A 22,566-nucleotide genomic window follows, 5' to 3' on the forward strand; every position below is an offset into this window, starting at 1 on the left:
CTAAAGAAAAGAATTATCCTTTTGCTCTTTTACATCAAGTGGCTGGTGGACCTCTCACTGTGCAGAGAAATGCAGACCATGTGTTTGTGCCGAAGCCCAAACCCTAACAACATAATTCATTTATTTATTTCTGCACAATCAAGGAGGCCAGCGGGGCTGACATGCCATGGTTGTTTGAATGGAGAGTCAGAGGAGGAACTAACTGAGTCGTGGGCAGCGGGGCCCTTTGCACCGTGAGAAGGGCAGTCTGGATATGCTCATCCCCCGGTCAGCGATTCACCCCACAGGGCTGGCTGCTCAGCCCCTCCAAAGTGGCCCCTGCCCACTGGACCAACTCAGACAAAGAAAGACCCAACTCTGTCCTCATAGGCCAGGCCAGGAGTGTTTCCAGGACATCAGGTTGAGGGTCCAGGACCCTACTAAGAGGGCTTTTGGAGCTCTTAGTGATGACACCAGTCCTTATCCTTAGATTGCTCAGCCTAGACAGTCAAGGTAGCAAGCCGGTGCAGTAAATCCTGTCTCGTTTGGGCCTCCCTGATTTGGCGTTGGTGGCCATTAGCTCAGGATCTGGCTTTATATTCCCCTCCCTGTTATTCATTTATTTACATTCCCCTTCCTGAATTACTAGTGGTTGAGGTGGGAAATGAGTGTGTCACCGGGAGATCCTGCAGAGGGGCCAGAAACTCTGAAATCGAAGGTGTGAGATCTCCAGCCTTTTGCTACCATTGTTGCTGTGTCCACCACCGGCAGTAAGTTACTCGGTGGGGTTGAGGAAATGGCCCTGGATGCAGTGAGAGGGATGCGTGGGAAGGATGAAGATGCAGGTGATGAACTAACTCCATGTCAGGGCTCACCCTTGGCATCCATAAACTGTGTGACTTAGCACAGGATTTCTTTCTAGGTCCTCACACTCTGTACCCACCTCATTATTTAGCCAATTTATGGTTAACATTACTCTACATAAAAGAACAAATTGTTTTGGAGTCCGTTCAATCACTTTAGCAATGGGTGCCTTGATTAAAAAATTCTTTACTTACTATATGCCCAAAGACCTCGACTCCGCAGAACTCCTGGCCCAGACCCAGCTCACAAATAAGGACATGGCTTTCCTTTGAATGGCTTCTTGAATCCATGCTGCCAGTCCCCTGCCTGGCTACAGCTGAATGTAGGCAAAAGGAGGTGGCAGGAAGGTCTTTGTGGCCGGACTTAGAGACAAGCCCGAAAGCCAGAGGCAGCCTGGTGTCTCCCAGGGCTCTTATATTCAACAAGGAGCCCAGACCAGGATAAAGGACTGTCACCAAGAGAGCTCCTCTGGCTCGTCCAGCCAAGCTCCGGGGGTTTCTTCCAGCAGGGGATTACCCACAGGACCAGCACATGTCTGAGGACTTGGGCTGTGCTTCCTGGTGTTGATGAACATGGCCTTGGCAGGGCCCCACCACACATGGGGCACTTGACATGCGTATGTTTTGATTTTGTGGTGCCTGCCTGGAAACTAGAGCTGCCTGTCAAGAAAATTAATAAAATGGATGTGATGCTGATTCTTCAGTGTTCTTACCAGCAGGGAGAAAGAACCTCTGTCCAACTTTCCTCAAGACCCTGAAGGGCCTCACCTCTGCAGCCAAAGACGTCCCCTCCAGCCCAGCTAATCCCACTGCCAAGTTCCTGTTTAGGAGGACCTGTGGGAGAGGCCCAACCAGGCCCTGGTGTAACTCAAAACACATTTCCCTCCCAGGGTTATGTTACCATGTCCTTTCTGTCCGGGACCAACTCCTCCATGTTTGGAGGTAGCTCTCTGAATATGGCCTTTTGACATTCAGGTGATCTTTGTGTTGGAATTTGCTAAGGCACATGACCTGGAAATAACAAGGCTTCCCTTCATATTTTTTTTTTTTTGAGATAGAGACAATTGAAAGCACGTGCTCCCCATTCTGTAGTGTCCTCTTTGTGCTCTCCAAATCCCAGACCCTTGTCTCTTTTAGGTCATAATAAACACCATAATGATGCTCTCCTTGGCCTGTTTTATATATTAGCTCCCATTCCAGGGATCACAAAGCCTTTACTTATTTTTATCTGGGGTGTTGAATGGAAAAGGGAATCTATACATGGATAACTGTTTGCAGAAATGGCTTCCTTCCCCACTGTCCCCTACAGTGTGTCCTACAGCAATGTGTCCTACAGCAGGGAATTCATCAGCACTTCCATGGGGACAGGCAGGCCTGTTAGGATGGAAAGTGGTGGATTGAGGCTTTGGCAGCATCTGGTCCCTTGAGAATGCTTAGTGTTTCTGGAAGCCAAAGTTGGAGTGTGAGCTCATCCTCTCCCTGGCCCTGGGCAGGTATGACATCTGTTCTTTACTCCGAGAGAATACATGGTACTCTGGCCCTGCTGAAAGAAGAAAGAACAAGACTGAAACAGGGATGATACATCACAGTGACTGTCCACCAGGCTTTTAGAATGCATGAGACCAAAAAGCCAAGACTGACAGTGAGGGTAGTAAGGTTCTATGAAGGAGAGAGGGACTACTGATACATGGAAGCTACCAAAGAGACCCAGCCCTGAGGTACCAGGAAATACGGGGGAGCACCTGTTTATCCTTTCAGCATGGTCACTTTTGCCCCAGGGCGCCAAGTCATTGCCCCTGAAAGCCTAGCTCTGAATTGATCTAAACTTTCTGGGAATCTATTTCTAATTTTAGCCCACATCTTTGGGGGTAATGATTTCCTTAAGTTTCCTTAAGAATTCCTAATTACTATTAAAGACTTGTTTCTGGCTATTTGTCCTTTGCTCCACTTAACCTTCAAGACATGACCTGTGCAGTTTCTGGTGCTCTGGGGTTTGTTTAACAAATCCATGCTAACCTTACAGACAATACCTTTATGAAAGAGGCTCAGGCTGGCCACTCAGGGGTCCTGTGGCCCAGCAGCTTGTTGCTCAGGAAACAGGTGAAGCATTTTGTCCAGCAGCACCCAGCTCTCGCCCTTGAATGCCTTGAAGGAGTGCAGGCAAATGCCCTGATTCCTGTGACTTGTCAACATCTACGTTATCAACCAGGCCCAGAACATCCTGTTCATTGACCGATATCTGATCTCCTACCACCCGCCTGTCAGGTTCAAGTGAGAATATTTCTAATGTCTTCTGGAAAGACCAAGACAAGGAACTTATGTAGCCTATCAGTCATTGCCTCATCTGTGAATAAGTGGCCGCATGTATCTCTCCTTGGCATCCTCACTTGGATGTAATTTAAGATCCACTGATTTAAAAAACATTTTTTTTTTGTTTTTGTTTTAGAGTTTTACCATGTAATACTTAACTTTGTCTTCAACATATCTGGTTTCAAGCTGGGGCTTGACCTGCCGTCTTTGTGAATTGTGCTGTTATTTTTACTAGGATTAGCTGTCCTTGGACATGCTAAATTATGTGTGTGGGTATTATGTGTTTTAGAGGGTGATTAACTCTTAAAATTTCTTTTCAATCCACGCTGAGTCTTCAAATTTAGCACATTTATTCAATAAATTGTTCTCAGGATCGCCAATGATTTTAACTCTGCTAATCTACCATTTTACACACACACACACACACACACACACAGCCTAGAACATGGTATGTACTCCATAATTATTTCTTGTTTGAATAAATCAATTATGAAATTGGAGGAAGTACATGATACACTTCTTGTGTTTTTTCCCTATTTTACAAGATTTATGGGTGAAATTTATGGGTGGAATTTATGGGTGAAATTTACTTAATATTGATCACAGAACAGTCCCCTCCATCACATTTTCTATTTCTGAATGGGGAAGCACTAGGGAAATCAGGCTCGTCTTATTCAGATTGTATCTTGGTTGAGGTGGACTTTGCTGGACCTGGAAACCATTTGTTCAGTATTGCTGTTACCATATTGCGATAAACTGTCAACAGTGCAGAGTCCTGGCACTAATTGTAGCCAAGGGAATTGTTTTTAGTCCCTTTATTTTGTTATGTTTATGTGCGTATGTGTGTTTGTATATATGCATGTATTAAAACATTATGGTTTAGGAGCTGGAAATAGAAATCAAGAATCTTTAATAATAGCTAGAATATACTGGGTTCTAACTTAGTGCCAAGCCCTATGCTAAGTGCTGTATAGGCATCATATCATTTAATTCTCACAATGACCCCACCCAAACCTGGCATTATTATTATCACCTCTTTATAGTGGCAGGCACTGTGGGCTATGGGAAGTTCAGCAACTTGTGTGAGGATATAAAGCTTGGAATTGACAAACTCACATGTTAAACTAGGTACACTGGTTCCAAGTATGTCCTTGAGTATACCTTCATAACTTTCTGTAGCTTATTTTACGGGAAATATTGATTCAGTAGAGATTCCCCAGGCACCTACCATATTGCAAGCAGTGTGCTAATCACACTGTCATCCTTATGGCTAGGAGGCGCTCATAAGTTTCAGGAAGCTTCTGTTCTGACTGGGATGTATGGGCACATGTTTGCACAGCCCCATCCTGTGGGTTTTGTTGGCCTTTCTCTCTGGCCAGCTCTATAACAGCAGAGGTCACTGCATCAAGACAGGTGAGGAATTAGCCTAGCCTGGGATGAGTTAAGGTGGGAAAATGAACTGGGCTGTCAAGAAGGAAATGACATTACACTCTGCTTTATTCAGGGGGTGAAGCTAATTGGCTTAAGTAGGTGCTTCTGGGGGATAACAAGCGATTCTTATTGGCTAATGAGTGTAAGCTCTGGAGACCAGAGACATTCATCTAGATGAGGGAAGCATGTTAGAAGCAGGGATCAACCCTGTGTGGAGTGGGAGAGTGGTGGGTGACAGAATCTCTGAAATGGGGCCAGGGCTCCACCTGATAAGGCTGGGATCTAGGTGGCTGTCTGCTCCAGGAGGAAATGCTGATGGTGCCAGAGTAGAGGGTTTGCCTGCAAAGTAAACCCACATGGTGTAACTTAGCTAGTGAGATGCAAACTGTTGCTTATTCCATACCGAAGGCCAGTGTGATCACCCTGATCACCAATGGTATCGTGACAGTGGGCTTCTACAGACATCCTTTGTCAGTGGAGAGAGAGCAGCTCCCACTACAGATATACTCACTTCCTCAGTAATCTCGTTTATTCTCGGGAGTCCTAGATATATAGATGACTCCCAGATTTATATATCTATCCAGAACCCGATCCTAGTATCATTTATTTAATTGCTACTCACCATCTTTATTTGAATGTTTCATCTCCTCTGAGACCTAACCTATCCAGAGTGGAATTCCTTTTCTTTTTCTGTAAACCTGGTCTTCTCCCATTGCACTATTGGCAAGGTCATCCTTCCCGTTGCTCAGACTAAAGCCTTTGGATTCCACCTTAGCTCCTTTCTTCCTCTCACGTACCATATTCAATTCAGCAGAAAATCCACTTGGTTCGACTTTGAAAATAAGCCCAGAATCTGAGCACTTCTCACTACCTTCACTTTACTATCAGATCCAGACCACCATCATCCATCTCCTAGAGTATTATACCAGCATCCTAATTGGCCTCCCTGCTCTGCCCTTATCCCTCCCCTATTCTGGTCTGTTCTCATTACAGCATCCTTCTCAAGCATGAGTCAGATACCGTCACCCCTCTGCATAAATCTCTCCATGATGTCCCATCTCATCAGAATGAAGTTCTTACAAACATCTATAGGTCTCAAGCAGTCGGGTTCCTGTGACCTCACTGGCCACATCTCCTAAATACTCTCCTGCTTCTAAACGTCATCCACACTCCATTTAGCTAGTCTAGGAATTTTGCATTTGTTGTTCCCTCTGCCTGAAATGCTCTTCCCCTAGGTAGCTGCATGACTTCCCTCCAGCGAATCCCTCATGTCCTTGCTCAGTGTTAATTTCTCAGAGGCAACTTTTTCTAAACCATTAGAATTGCATTTTGAAAAAAGAGATTAAAAGCAAACTTTTAGTTGAAGTATAATATACAAACAAAAGTATGCATCTGATAAATGGATAGCTTATTAAGTATTTACAAGCTCACACTCTCATGTAACCAGGACCCAGATTAAGAAACAGTATATTATTAGTAACCCAGCAGTCCCTGTTTTTAAAGCCAGATGGCAGTGTATGTGTGGGTCTGTTTTGGGGCTTTCTTGGGAGCATTGACATCTCTAAAATGTTGAGTTCTCCAGTCTATGAAGATGGTATACCTGTAATAAAGGGATGCTTTATGAATCAACAGTTTTCCTGGCAAATACAGGGCGATCAAGAAGAAAGTGACCAAACTCTTAGATTTCTCTGGGGCTTCTGAGGGTCCCTACAGGGAGTAGGTGTCCCCCTTCACCAGATTCTCTAGGAAGGATCTAGATGTTCTCTTAGGCTTCATGGGGTGAATAAAATTTCCATGTGAAAAAACATCAAAATTGCATGTTAAAAATTTGCATCCCCCGTCCCGCCACACCCCATACGTGCACATCCTTGTCGATTCTCCTGGCTTTGTTTTTCTCCATGGTATTTGTTTATTGCCTCTTTTCCCGGAGACACTGTAAGCACTCTGAAGCCTAGAGCTGCTTGCTGTATTCCCAATGCCTAGAACAGCACCTGACTCATAAGGTGTCCTCAACACACACATGTCAAATGAATGAATGGAGCCTGGCGTGAGCAGCCTTTATCCCAGACAGCTGGGTGGGGCCAGGACCAGCAGGGACTTACAATTTGGGGTGATTTTGGTGCGGAAACCTTCTTCCTTTGCTACTGTACGTGGTTCCTTTGCCAAATTAAAGAGCTTTGACTCTATGTAGACACTTGAAATGCAAAGCTTTATAGTCCTTGGCGAGGATGCGTGGAGGCTGGTTAGATTTGGTTATAAACCATTTCGATTGCCAGAAAATCCAGTCAGTGTGTTGTTTAAATTCACAAATCAAAATAAACAGCCATGGATTGAAATGAATTTGCTAAACCTCAGTGTCCCATTTGGGTCAACATCATTGTACATCCCCTTTCCTTACTGCTTGAATCTCATGAGATCCGGGGCTCTGTCTGCCTCCCCCGACACCTTTGACTCTGCCCAACATGACTAATGCCCACCTGAACGTAGAGCAACTTCCCTGAAAACGATTTCAAATGAAGAAAGAATTAATCCATGAACTATTAACAGGGATTCTGTTCTCCTCTGGCCCTGGTAACTTCTAGAACATTGAATTAAAGAGTTCTCAGACCTTTACAAATTCTCAAGGCAAACATTATTAGCAAAGAGAAGCCCATACAGCATGTTAGAAAATAGCCAGAAAATGTCAGTGGAATTTCTGAATAAAATAAAAAAAGCTGAAACTCCCCTTCCCCATCTTCTCCCCTTCTCCCTCCCTTCCTCCCCCTAACATGATTAGAAAGTCATTTCATGTGTCTTATATGTTTGGTCAATCAAAGGCAAACATACATGATTGTTGGTGACAGGGAACACATTTAATTCATTATTCTTTACTTTGCAGCAAAATGATTTGTGTAAACTGTCTGCCTAGCATTAAAGGTAAAACAAACTTAGAAACCCCAAAATGTTATATTTTTGTCTAATATTTTCCTTTTGGTTTTATAGCTGTAATCACATATGGATTCTTTTATTTGGCTCTTGGCAAGGACTGAACAAAGGGGAAGCAACACAGAAAGATTACATAATATACAAAGCCCTGTGCCTGTTGAGGATGGAGCCACAGAAACTGCAGTGGCTAGGATTCAGCGTGAAACCCAGGAGAAGCTGCCACACTCCCTGGCCCTTATCAGCTGGCAGGATATTGTCACTAATGTGAAGGAAGGCCCTCTTGACCAAGCCTCTGGTCCAACATCAAAATGAGCTCTTTCCGAGATTATTGGCCTTTTATTAATTGAGTGCATTTCTGAGCACACCTGGGCATCCACCTGGCCTTTCCCCTGCCCCCTTACAACTTCTAACTTAGGTTTTATGGGTGCTACCCACCATCAGTGATTTTTCAAGCAAAAAATCTCAAAACGCTATTAAACTCTTAGGAATAAAATCTCAGATTCCCTTATTAAAGCTCTTGGTTATCACTGCCCTAAAGTGATACCAAATATAAATCTATGCCCAAAATAATGATGAGGAACCTGGAACTCTGAGGTGGCCATTCTACATATCTAGGGGGTGCAAAGTGAGAAACCACCATTGGTTCGATAAGGGAGATATTTTGTCAAGATCTTTAAAGTTATCATAGCACTCTAAGTGTGCATAGCACTTTAGAATTTATAAGATATGCATTTAACTTAAATTATTTTCATTTGGTACACAAGTATCGAGTATCATTTGGGAAATGTGCCTAATGCAGAGTAGCTGGCATTTCTGACTCTTTCTCCCCTGTAGGGTAGGAAGAAATAGGAGAAGAGGAAATAGAAGATGATGCTGGATGGGATTTGATAGAGCAAGGACCATGATGATGCTAGATCGTTGGGTTCTTAGCTCAGTGCTTTCCCCACTGTTGACACATTGCTCCCCCTGGAGAAATGTCTCAAATATGAACACAACTTGGTTTTGTCTTCAAATCAATAGCTTCTAAGGGCAGAATTCACTTTGCAATATTTGTAAAAGTAGTATCCTAGGTTTCTCCAACCATGCCAAACCACATGCTATAAAAAGTAAGACATTTTTCAAAGGTGGGAAATTCTTCCATCTGCACCCATTCCCTCCATGGTGCCTTAGTCTGGAAAAGACCCAGGAACTATTGTTTTCCCTAGACCATAATGCCTCGTCATGTGGGAGAATTGGTTGCTCAAGTCAAGTGCCACAGTGGATCAGGGGAGGGAGATGATGACCTATTTGCTGAGGGGGAATGTAAGAAAGCTCAAAAGCATAGTCCCAACCCTCTGAAGGAGAGCGCAAGTGAGTCAGAATGCAGTATGGTAGATTTCCAATGGGGGCAGGGTGGGGGGTCGTATCAGTAAGAGGACATGCAATCCAGAGGGTTAAGCAATGCCAAGAAGAGGAAGAAAGGAAAATTTCTAACACTGTCTTTTCCAGATAAAGTTTTTAATTTTGAAAATTTGGGGGATTTCTCAAAATGTTAAATAGAGATTTTCCATATGACCCAACAGTTCTACTCCTAGATATCTTCCCAAGAGAAATGAAACCATATGTATTAATTTCCTCTGGCAGCTATAATAAGTTACTACAAACTTAGTTGCTTACAACTGATTTTTCTCTTCTTTTTCTGAAAGCCAAAAGTCTGAATTCAGTTTCACTGGACTAAAGTCAGGGTGTTCGCAGGGCATCTAGTTTCCATAAAACTAGAAAACAAGTATTCTGCCTCTAAACTATAATAGTAGGATAGCCATAAGATAACAGTTACAGGCATTCCCATTCCAAAGGAGAGAAAATGGAAGGAAGAAAGGAGCTACCAGCCCCAAGTACCTTCAAAATCCAACCAGACAAATTCCATTGGGTTTTAAGATCCGGGAATAATCCTCTGTGGCTTAAAATTGGCATTAGGTAATATGATTCCTCCAAATGTGTTCTTTTTCAAAGTTGCTTTGGCTATTCTAGTGTTGTTGCCTTTTCATATACATTTTAGGATCAGCTTTTCTATACCTACAAAAAATCCTACTGCTCTTTTGATTGAAACGTGTTAAACCCATAGACCAACTTGGGGGAGCATTGGCATCCATGAACATGGATTCCAACCCATGAACTCGGTCTCTCCGTTTAATTAGATAATCTTTAACTTCTTTCATCAGTGTTTTGTGGTTTTCAGCAAACGGATTCTGTACATTTTTGTTAGATTTATACATAAGTATTACATTTTGGGGGAGATATTGTAAGTGGCATTTTAAAAAAAATTCAGTTTCCAATTGTTCATTGGTGGTATGTAGAAACGCACATTATTTTTCTATGTTGACCTTGAATCCTTAACTCTGTTACACTGGCTAGCACTTCTTCCAGGATATGGAATATGTAGAGTGAGTGTGGACATCTTTGATTTATTCTTACTCTTAGAGGGAAAATATTCATTGTTTCACCATGAAGTATAATGTTAGTTGTAGGTGTTCTGTAGATGTTCTTCTTCTGAGGTTGAGGAAGTTCTTTTCTATTAACAATTTGATGAGAGTTTTTATTGTGAATGGATTTTGAGTTTTGCCAAATGCTTTTTCTGCATCAATTCATATAATCATGTTGTTTTTGTTCTTTACACTGTTAATATGGTGGATTACACTGACTGATTTGAGAATATTGAACCAGCCACTGTGCATTCCAAGATAGACCCCACTTGGTCATAGTGTGATTTATTTATATCTATATCTATTTCTCTCTTTCTCTCTCTGTCTCTCTGTCTCTCTCTCTCTCTCTCTCTCTCTCTCTCTCTCTCTCTATATATATATATATATATATATATATATATATATTTATAGGTAGATATATAGATTTGATTTGCTAATATGTTTGTGAAGATTTTTTATGTCTGTGTTTGTGAGTAGATATTGTTCTATAGATTTCTTACACTGTCTTTGTCTGGCTTTAGTATCAGGGTAAAGTTGACTTCATAAAATGAGTTGGGAAGTCTTTCCCTTCTATTTTCTGGAAGTGATTGTGTAGAATTGGTTTTATTTTTTCCTTAAATGTTTAGTAGAATTCACTAGTGAAACGATCTGGGCCTCAATTTCTTTTCCCAAAGGTTTTTAAAGACTAATTTAATTTCTTTAATAGCTGTAAGTCTATTTAGGTTATTTATTTAATCCTGAGTGAGTTGCTGCAGTTTGAGGTTTTTAAAAAATTTAGGAATTAGTCTAATTTATTTGAGTTGTTCAATTGATGTATGAAAGTTGTTTGTAGTTTTCTATTATTGCCTATCTAATGTCTGCAGGGTCTGTAATGATAACCTCTCTCTCATCCTTGATTTTTTGATTTGTGTCTCCCTCCCTCTCTTCCTTTTTTTTAAAATTTTTTTTGTCAGTCTTATACATGTAAATTTTGCTGATCTTTTCAAAGTCTTTTGGTTGCATTATTTTCTTTATTTTTCTGTTTTCTTTCTGCTTACTTTGGGTTTATTTTACTCTTCTAGCTTAAATGAAGCTTAGGTTATTGATTTGATACTTTTCTAATATAAGCATTTAATGCTATATATTTCCTTCTAAGCACTGCTTTAGGTGCATTCCACAATTTTTGAAATGTTGTATTTTCTTTTTCATTTAGTTAAAAATATTTTATAATTCCATTTGAGAATTCTTCTTTGACCCATGGGTTATTTAAATGTGTGTTGCTTAATTTCCAAGTATTTAGAGATATTCCTCTTATATTTCTATTATTTATTCGTGGTCTGATTCCATTATGGTAAGAGAACCTACTTTGTATGATTTCACTTCTTTTAAATTTGTTAGTGTGTTTTAATTTTATTTATTTTATTTTTGGATGCATTGGGTCTTTGTTGCTGCACATGGGCTTTTCTCTAGTTGCAGCGAGCGGGGGCTACTCTTCGTTGTGGTGTGTGGGCTTGTCGTTGCGGTGCGCGGGCTTTTCATTGTGGTGGCTTCTCTTGTTGCAGAGCATGGGCTCTAGAGTGCAGGCTCAGTAGTTGTGGCGCACGGGTTTAGTTGCTCCGAAGCATGTGGGATCTTCCCGTACCAGGGCCTGAACCCATGTCCCCTGCATTGGCAGGAGGATTCTTAACCACTGCACCACCAGGGAAGCCCTGTTAGTGTGTTTTATACAGTCTATCTTGGTGAATGTTCCATGTGAGCTTAAAATATATAAAAAATATATATCCTGATGTATTGTTGGATAGAGTGTTTTATAAATGTTCATTAGGGCCAGTTGGTGGATAGTGTTCAGTTCTATGCCCTTGCTGATTTTATGTCTACTAGTTCTACCCATTACAATGAGATGAGTGCTGAGTCTCCAGCTATAATTATGGATTTGTTTATTTTAGCTCTGTCAAATTTTGCTTTGTGAATTTTGAAACTCTGCTGAGGATATATATGTTTGGATTGTTGCATTTTCTTGATGAACTGAACTTTTTGTCATTATATATTGTCCCTAATATCCTTGGCAATTTTCTTTGTTCTGAAATCTGGAAGACTTCAGATCTGATTTAATAGACCCACTCAGTATTTCTTTTTGATTAGTGTTTTCATGAAAAAATGTATCTGTTCTCATGATTTTTTTGTTTGAACCAAACTAAAAATATATCTTTAAATTCTAAGTGATTTCCTTATAGCCAGCTTATAGTTGGGTCAATTAAAAAAATTATTCTCTGAATCTCCATTCGTTAAAAGGTGTACTAGACCATTTATATAAAATGTAATTATAGATATGTTTGGATTATATCTAATATTTTATTTGTTTTCTGTCAATTTTCTCTGTTTTAGTTCTCCTCTTTCCTCTTTATTTTCTTCTTTTGGGTTATTTTGAATATTTTTAGATTTCATTTCATTTATAGTGTTTCTTATTATATAACTTTATATAGTCTTTTAACTGATTGCCCTTGGGATTGTAATGTACCTACTTAACTTTACAAGTCTACTTAGATTCAGTGATTCACCAGCATAATCGTATAGGTCTCTTTACCCTCCCCATTTTTTGTTGTACTTGTTTGTTGAAAACGCCATCAGACAATGCTATAACTTTTTCTTTTCCGTCATCAAACGTATTTTAAAGAACTCAAGAGAAGTATAGTCTTTTATATTTATTCTGGTATTTCCCATCTCTGTTGTTCTCTCTTCATTCCTGATGTTCCATCTTTCCCCTTGGAATCATTTCCATTCTGTCTGAACAACTTCCTTTAGCAATTCCTTTAGATCAGTCTGTTGGCAACAAATACAATTTTCCTTCATCTGAGAATGTCTTTATTTCATTTTCATTCCTGAAGGACATTTTTGGTGGGTACAGAATTCTGGGTTGACTAATCTTTTCTTTCACTACTTTAAGTATGTTGTTTCACTTCCTTCTTGCCTCCGTTGTTTCAGGTGAGAAATCCATAGTCATTTGAATTGTTAACCTATAAGTAATGAGTCATTTTTCTCTGGTTACTTTCAAGATTTTCTTTTTGACTTTAGTTTTCTCTCATCTGATTACACTGAGTTTAAGCATTATTTCTTTGGGTTTATTCTTTTGGGCCTGAGATTCTTGAATATCTATGTTTGTCTTTGATAGAATTTGGGAAGTTTCCATTCATTATTTCCTCATATATATTTTCTGTACCATACTCTTTCTCCTCTCCTCCTGGAATTCCTATGACACAAATGTTGGACTTTTGAATATACCACAGGGCCCTGAGGCTCTATTCATTTTTTTTCAATATTTTTTCTTTGTTGTTCAAATGGTACAATTTATATTGATCTAGCTTCAGGTTTATTGATTCTTCCCTTTTTCATCTCCATCCTGTTATTGAGCCTATCCACTGAGTGTGCTAATTATTATATTTTTCAATTCTAGAATTTTCACATAATTATTTTTATCTTGTTTCTTTACTAAGGCTTTCTGTCTTTTAATTCTTTACAAAAGTGTTCTCTCTTAGTTACTGGAACATTTTATAATAGCTACTTTAGGCTCTTGTTAGATAATTCTAATATTTGTGCCATGTAGGCATCGGATGCAAGTTGAGATTCTTTTTTTTAGTTATTCATATGCCAAGTACTTTTTTTATTGTATTCTCAACACTTTGTTTTGTTATTATGAAATTCTGGGTCTTGTTTAAAACTTGCAAACACATTGATAATTTTATTGTGGCATGTAATGACCTGTTTTATTTTACACTGAAATTCTGGCCAAGCTTCTATGGGTTGTAATTCCAATATGAGTTGAATTTTCAAAACACTGGCAGTGCTACTTGGATCTGTCTCACATCAATCTCAAACTGGGTGATAGTTCATATTATGCTTTAGTCCTCAAAATCTATATATGCTGTGTAGGGTCAGTTTCATCCTTGCACAGCTCAGGGTGAGCCCAGGAGTTCATAAGTAATTGTAAGGGACTCCTTTCTTAAGTCCTCTTTCTTTGTGATCTTCAGGGGGAATTTGAGCTTCCATGGGATTTTCCTTTTTATCCTCTCACCAGAAAGCTGGGGCTTTAGCTACCCTGGTTTATTATACACTTTCTGCTACTGTGTCCTCACCTGGGCAAACCAGTGGGAGGACAAAGAGAGACAAAAACAGTAGGGCTTTGCCTCACTATCTTTGGACCTCAGACCCTCTAGCCAGAAAAGTTTCTCCTACCTCCTTTTATCTCCCATTGCCACTGCTGCTACTGCCAGCACTGGGTGCCTTAGGGGTGGAGGTGCAAGAAAAGAGAAGAAAAGCAAAAAGAACCCAAACCATGATTTCCCCATTCTCTCTGAGTGTTAGGAATTGCCTCTACCGGTCTTTGAGCCAGAATGAGAGCTTCTCTTGGGGCTTTGTCTTTCCACATTCTTGTCTTCCTTTACAGGTTCTGGGCTTCCTCAAAGTCAGGTTAGAGGATACCAGAGCAAAACCAGTGGTAAACTCACTGCTGATTTGGTGGTACTTCCAATTCTGGTCATTTTCCCTAATCTGTTTGCTACCGTTTGTCTCAGAGACTTCAAATAGCTGCTCCTTGCATTTTGTCCAGGTTTAATAGATGCAATCAATGAAAGACACAGGGTGGAGTGTCCTTATTCTATTTTATCCAGAGCCTGAAAACCAGATATCACTTTAGAAACAATATTCTATGTTTGTCCTTTATAGCTGGACCAGGGAGAATATTGCCTCTAAGGCAGTGTCATCATCATCATGTCCTTTTAGCGTATTCAATAATCACTCTCTTTGGGGTGAGTTTGAAGTAATCCACCTTTTCATCAGAGACTATGAATAACATAACCTGGCAAGCTGCATTACTGTGGGATCCTGTGCATCTCCTGGTTGAACAATGGGAGGTGGCTGTTTCCACTTCAGACTCATTTGGCTGATTTAGAGAAACTTTGGGACACCTGTAAAATGACACTGAGATCAATTTAAGCATCCATCTGCCATCTTGAAAAATGGCATGCAATAAAACCTTTCAACTGGGTATAATTTTTGTAGTTTTTATCAGCTGTCACCTGTATCCCATGGTAGCAAGAGTGATGCAGGCCCACTGATTAGGGTTTCAAGTACTAAGAAATACAGGTGTCCTGCCTGCCTTGATGCTGTGCTCTGTGTACACTAGGGGATGGGAAGTAGGCTGGGAAGTGGATGGACTTAATTGACATTAGGTAAGTGAGAGATATCACTTTCTCCCTTTCCCCCATACCGTGTCAGCAGGTAGAGTGTCTCTGCCCACCAAAACCTAACCTACAGCTCTATGCCCACTGACCTTGGGGTGCAGAAGCTCTTTGTTGAGGTCAGTCTGCAAAGAGAAGTCTGTGTTTATGCCTAGCCTCCATATTTATGGTGTTGCTTTTTAGGACAATGGATTTAATTAGTTTCTCCTTTTTTTCCTAGACTGACAAAATAAATATCAATTCTTAAGGAGTTTCTATTGGTTTCCTGTTTCAGCTAAAGTTTGGCAGTGAGAAGGCCATTTATTTTAATGGTTAGGTATTTTTTCTTCTCCTTAAATTCTTTCCTCCTTAAAGTGAGGAAAGAATCAGTAAAAGAGGAATATTTGGTACCTCTTTCAGAATTTGGATTAGGTATTAGACTTGATCATCCAGAGATATTGGATGGTGTCCCCCTGTCCAGATGTATCCGTGGAGCAGTATGTTATTCAGATATACCAGCACAGCCTCGCCCTTCCTGTTCTCCCTCACTCGTGAAGTGTGAGGGGAGTTGTGAAGCCGTGCAGTGGGCAGAAGGCTGGGGTTGGGGGTGTGTTGTAAGCCTCTGAATTAGGACATGATTTGTTGTAAGACCTCGCACTGCTTGCTCAAGCTTTCTGAGCTTCATATTCACCCACAGTAAAAAGTGGAAGAGCCTAGCAGATTGTTGGAAAGATGACCAGTACATGACGGTATGCCACCCCCTTCTTGTTCCTTAGGGGTTGGTGGTACTGTTTGGGTTTCTATTTGTGATGGGATCTGACACTGGATTAGGATTGGGTCACTGATGGGAGAACACACAGGGATGAACCTAATCTAAAGCCACTCTCTAGGGTGGTGTAAAGGCATCCCTCCCTATACTGCTTATAATTTTGTGTTGCCAAAATCTTTGTAAATGACTGATATTGGGGGAGGTCCCTGGAACTCTGTGGTGAGATACAGAATTAGTAGAATTTTCTGCCTGAGTACATTTGCTAGGGCAGCAGCATTGTTCATCAGCCTAAGTGACACTGGGTCCCTCAACCTTCCTGTCCCTTACCCCCACCGCTAGAAGATTTTACCTGCATGTACAGGTGAAACCTGGATGCACCTGTCTGGCTTTTCCCAGGACTCTCAGTGAATGGAGATTTGCTGGCTGTTCTTTTCCATACGTAATGAGTGTCCAGCTAGCAAGTGCAGCCCTGCCCAGGACAGAACCTTGCAGTGGCAGTGCCTGGAAGGAGAACAGCTGTGTGCTGGGCTGTGTTACCTGTGGAGAACTCAGAGAGTGTAATGACCTCCCGGGTCCTGCCTGGAGGATTGATATGTACTATGGACTTGAACTTGCTCATAGAACCAATGGGCACAGGAACAGAGAGACCTCTCCTTGACCAAGCAGGATTATCACATGTCTTCTCTTTCTTCTCATCTTATACCAACTGTAGGATACCATCCTGGCAGTTTTCTGGGAATACTGAACTATAACAAGGGCTAAAATCTTCCAAGAAATGCAACAAGAAGGAGGAAATGTGCCTTCCAGAACTCTTCTCAGGAGGCATACAGTTTGTGGTTGGAAGGAATACTTAGGTAAACTCTTAGGGATAGGAGGAATGAGTTCCCTTGAACATGTTACTCCACGTTCAAGTAACAACAGATATTTTCTAATTTGCCTTCTAAAAAGTTGTATCCACTTAATTGCAAGGCTTTTCTTTTGCTGAGGGGAGTATGCAAAATTGGGGCCAGGATTGAATTGCTGAGGGCAATAGAGGCTGAGGGCTGTGACCTGTGATCATTCTTCTCTCTTTCATCCCCACCCAGCACTCAACCTCTACTCCAAATACAAGTTAAACAAGTACTTTTTTGTTTGTTTGTTTGTTTTGTGGTACGCGGGCCTCTCACTGTTGTGGCCTCTCCCATTGCGGAGCACAGGCTCTGGACACGCAGGCTCAGTGGCCATGGCTCACGGGCCCAGCCACTCCGCGGCATGTGGGACCTGGACCGGGGCACGAACCCGCGTCCCCTGCATCTGCAGGCGGACTCTCAACCACTGCACCACCAGGGAAGCCCTAAACAAGTACTTTTAAAAATAATGTTTGAACAAGCATGAGAGTATTAGCATGCCTTTCTGGTGGACCAAGGATGTGCCAGGTATCAGTTCAGAATCAGTCTGAACTGACACCTGGCAAACAAAGAGGAAAGCCATTTGCTAGGAGGGAGGATGAAAGATGAAAGTAGAATCTAGTGAGTCTCCACTGGAGGGATGTAGGCAAGAGTCAAGCCCAGAAATTGGAAGTAGCTAATCCAGTCTACCCATCAGGGTCATTTTGTCTCAGGGCTCCTCAGGAGACCAGGCTGGGTGTTTATATCCATGTATGACCTTTCTCCTATTTGGGGAGACAGTCAGTTCCTCCAAATACCTAACTTCTCTCTTATCATCCTATCTATTCAGAGTGAACTTACTGACCACTAGGGAAGGGGAGGGGAAGGGGGGACCTCCAGGGAACACTGCTGTCTTTTGGGGATAAACTCAACATTCTTAGTTTTTCTCCTCAGTCCAGAGGATCATTTGTTGATTAGTGATGTTCCAGATTTTTCCAGTAGCAGCTAAGCAATAGGAAGCCATGAATCACTGGCCCAACGTCTAACTGGCTATGTTCCCTTGTGCACGTAGTAAAGATGTCTTCGTAATCAGCATCACCATCATCATCACCAGCACTCATTATTTATGATAGAGCATTTATAGAACATCTACAGGGTACACACTCAGTAAGTGCCATCTTTTAGTATGATTAAGCTGCCAAAGCACCTATCACATAGGAAGCCCTCAGAAAACATTAGCTATTTGCCAGGCACAATGTTAGGTGTTTTACATGGATCACCTCATTTCATCTGTCTTCCTAGGAAGTAGGTACTATTGTTGCTCTCATTTTGCAGGTGAGGGGATTGAGGCTTGGAGAGGTTATACAGCTGGCCCAGGGACGTTCAGTGAGGCTGGGATTTGAACCCAGAGGCTGCATGTGCTTTGGTACTTCCTACGTTGCTGCTGCACTCAGATCACGGCCCCTCTTAAACAGAAACTGCTAAGGCCAGCTAAATACCTTGGCAATTTATAAGCTGTCCCCTTTCAGTCTCTGAACCAAATGTCATTTTGACGAGGCCTCAAATCCACTCCAGGAAGCCGCAGAGGGGAATTTCAAGTCATTTCTAACTTCCTGTGAAAATATTCTCTAGCTGGCAAGAGATTTTTCCAGGTAACAGTGAATACACAATAAAGCGGGTGCCTCTACCTTGGGTACCTGGCTCACAACCCATTTGGCTTCCCAGTCACCCTGATACCTAAAACTAGCAGAATTTATGCTCGCGGCTTGAATGGCTCTGTTCAGCCAAAAAGCAAAAGTTTATGGCTGAAACCCTTTGCTCTGAAATGAAATCTAGTCTCTTTGGCTCGACTTTATTAGGCCGTATTGTACAGCGATATGAGACATAAGTATCCAGAATCTGCTGTCACTAAAACAGGACTGAGTTGGCAAACATTGTTGTCCTCACACTCAACACTGTGTCCTAAAATGGAAAAGTTAAATAGAAATTAGGGATACAAATAGGAGCCATTTTCTGAAACTTTAATTTTAATTGAATTAAATATAGCTGTGTCATTGTTCTCTCTTTACACAGCCCACGTTGAAGTGGAGACTAAGTTATTATTGGGGTCAATGGATCAATGGAGAGAGACTGGGTAGATAAATCTGGATCCCTGAAATATTGTTTAGACTAATTATCACAGCAACCCAAACACTGGGATACCCATTTGTGCTTAATTATCTACAGGCTTTCTCTGTAACTGGCTCCAATATTTAGTGATACTCGTAGAAAGCATCCTTTTTCATCTCTTATTCAAATCTTTTGGGCCATGATTGATTCTCTGGTCCTCAAAGAGAATACTTGTTCCATGTTCTTCACTCTCTTTGGGAATACCTTTGCTACTGTACGTGTGGTCCATGTTTGGGGAGTATTTCTGTTGCCTGGGAGCTTGTTAGAAATGCAGAATCTTAGACCCCACCCAGGACTACAGAAAGCACATTTTACTAACACCCTTGGGTGATTCACATGCTCTTCAGAGTTTGGGAAGCACTGGACTCACAGCCTTAGACATGCCCACTGGTGAGAAACTATCCTGTGTTAACTTCAATGGATGCAGTGGGACTCTCCCCAAACTGTCTAAAATATTGAAGATTTTGCAAATGCATAGGTAATTCTCTAATGGTGTGTCTTATTAAAAGCAGCCTCATAATTCCTGGGCTGATTCAAATGCTTTTCTATCTAACTCCTTTCTTTTTCTTCCAGTTCTTAATTAGTTAATAGCAAACAGTTGTTTTGGGTCTCAATTTTAGAATTTAGGAGTAATGGAATTGTCAAATGCAGCCTTTGCTGGGCTCAGTCTATTTCCTGTTGAATTGTTGTTTGACCCTACATTGGAATTCAAAAGAGCGCAATCCAGAAGATAGAGGGCTAGGTCACGTGGGAAAGAGAGCATAGTCATGAGACGGAACAAAGGGGGCTCTTTTCTGCAGGGAGTGCGGAGGGAGTCCTAGCTAGTGAGAGGTAGGACTTATGTTAGATTGGCAAATACACCAGTTCCTGAGAGTCCCTTCTTTCAAATTCAAGCCTCCAAGGTATTGGATCTAGAATTTAGAAAACCATAAGGCACTTGCTAAGTAGCCCAAGATGTTCTGTGATGACAAAGTTTCCCAGAAATGTACTGCTCAGTAGGAAGTGTTCTGGGAAGTTTAAAAATCACCCGACTCTACACGTTCCCTATGAGATGCCAAGAATGCAGAATTTTTCAGCATTCGGGGGGCAGAAATTGCTTCCTTTCATGGTCAACACTAAATGCTATGAAGTTATCAGCACTGACTTGTGATTAGATGTCTGGAAAAATTGTGCTCGTTTCTTTGTGTCTCTTTCTCCAGTTTTGTCTTGCTCAGTTCAATTCAACAAATATTAATTAAGCACCTCTTATAAGCACCTTATAAGGTAGTATGCTGCTTGTTCTAGAAGATACAAAGGTGAATGCCTAAGGGAGGGTCTTGTGTTCCAGAATTCCACTTTATTATAGTTCTTGTCAGATGTTAGAAGACTCAGATGCTATGACGGTAGCTAATGACAACTAATGCATACTGAGTGCGTACTGCCAACCAGGGAATGTTCTAAGCATTCTTTATCCATTATCTCTTTTAGCCCTCCCAAGCTCACCAGAGGTGGGCGTGATTTGTGTTCCCATTAAGGCAGGGCAGAGCACATCAATTTGGGGAAATGAGGAAAGTCCTCACAGACGAGGTGGCATGCGATGGGAACTTTATAGGTAGAGTTGGATCTTGACAGCTGAAAATGGCCACAGAGAGATTTCTGACAGTAGGATCAGGGGAACGAAGTGGTGGGGAGATCAGAGGGAGGAAGTTTTTAGAATAGCATTGCTGGTCTCCATGAGCTGCTCCTTGAAATAAAGGATTCTGTGACTTAGTACCATGTTTTCCCTTTGGAGAGTTACAATTCATAGTAACATGTGAAATACTCTGAGTTGCACTAAAAAACTCCCCAGTTTGGCTTTGTGAAATCCAGCACTTCCCAGATGTATTTCATCCATTCAGCAAATATTGAGCTACTGCTATGTTCCATGCACTGTTCCAAACTCTGGAGACTCAGGTGAATTTTTCTGCCTTCAAAAAACCTATGTTTTAATGGGGACACCATAGAACTCCCTCTTCACTCTCTTATGTTCAAGGTGACACCTGTTAGTAAGTTCTCTCGAGGCTACTTTGGGAAATCTTAGTTGGGAATAATCATACTTTACTGGAATTTGGGGAAAATTGTGAGAAATAAGGTTTGTAAGATAGAGTAGGACCAGCACAACTGCAAATGCAGTCCGTGGATGGGTGCCATGAACTGTTTGCTCATCCACGAAGTGGCAAGTACAGAAAATGAGAGGAATGCTTAGGAACTTTTAGAGCAATTTGACAGATTAATTTTATATTGGTTGAATCTAATGTAGAAATTTTGGACTTGTATTTTGCATGTCTTGTCTATTCTTTTTTTTTTTTTTTGGAAATCTGTTAGGTTTTGCAGAAGTTTGAGGCTGCAAAACAATGGATACTAGAAATAAAAACAAAACCCTGGGGGCTTCCAGGGTTTGAGAGTCCGCCTGCCGATGCAGGGGACACGGGTTCATGCCCCGGTCCGGGAACATCCCACATGCTGCGGAGTGGCTGGGCCCGTGAGCCATGGCCGCTGAGCCTGTGCGTCCGGAGCCTGTGCTCCACAACAGGAGAGGCCACAACAGTGAGAGGCCCACGTATCGCAAAAAACCCCAAAAAAACCAAAAAACAAAACCCTGGTCTCTCACCCCAAATGGGTTGAGAAGCTCTATTCTGGAAAATCCTGCCTGCCAGGGACTGAAATGTTCTCCTGAGGATTGCTTGGCAGGCGTCTGCTTGAGAACACTTACTTGCTGCTTGCCCTACCCAGATGAGAATTATTTTTAGTAGTATTTTAAGAACCTTATTATTTGAAGCACAAGTGAGGATGTTCTTAACTATTATCAAGATTGCAAAACCAAAGTCCTATTTGGACAGATAGTGAATAGGCCCATCTTTAAAAAGGCCTGGCATCACTTAAGCATAAATACCTTTTCTACATTGGAGAGGAAAAAAAGAAAAGGGTAGAACAACCTACCTCCATATTAAAAAAATTACCAATTTCCTGCCACATAGGCCAGACTTTCTGAAATAATTTATAAATAATAATTATTTTTAAAAGTTCTCACATCACTTTCTGTTAACCCTTCCTTTAACTTCAGTTCCTCTGGCATTCTGTGTTTTCAAAAGTAATCTAAGTTGGGGTTACATAGCAGGGGGGAAAATACCCTGTCTGCTAACTCCTTTGCATGTGGTGTGGTCTGTTGATCTCGCTCTGAACACTTCATGTGGGCTGATGTTTTTTTTCATAATGCTTGATGGAAGAAATCTCATTTGATAGCCTGCAGCCCACTAGTCTGGGATTAAGAGATTCAGTGGAAGTCCACCCCAGAATTAATCTTTGGAGTTGTTTATTTATTCGTTCAGTGCTGAAGCAACCAGTTATCTTGCGTTCCAGAAAATTCCAAATAATGTGTTTTAATTGACATTGTCCCAAAGCCTTTGGAAAAATCTGAGATCCTTTCGTTCTATTCTCACATTCTGGAAAATACAATCTGAAATAGGCCATAATTGTGGAATGCCGAAACGTTATGGGGTCCCTGAAATCCAGGGCTGCTCTCGGAAGGACAGCCGACCTGAGTCCACATCCAAGAAGGACAGCGTTGATATGCAATTTGGC

The 22,566-nt window shown here is 41.4% G+C and overlaps 1 protein-coding gene across 3 annotated transcripts in view; it reads left to right on the forward strand.

The window, feature by feature from the left end:
• KCNMA1 (potassium calcium-activated channel subfamily M alpha 1) overlaps window positions 1-22,566 on the forward strand; it is a 748,255-nt gene that overhangs the window by 554,775 nt on the left and 170,914 nt on the right. The gene's annotated exons all lie outside the window — the stretch shown is intronic.

Source organism: Mesoplodon densirostris, chromosome 1 (genome assembly GCF_025265405.1).
Source record: "Mesoplodon densirostris isolate mMesDen1 chromosome 1, mMesDen1 primary haplotype, whole genome shotgun sequence".
Classification (NCBI taxonomy): Eukaryota; Metazoa; Chordata; class Mammalia; order Artiodactyla; family Ziphiidae; genus Mesoplodon; species Mesoplodon densirostris.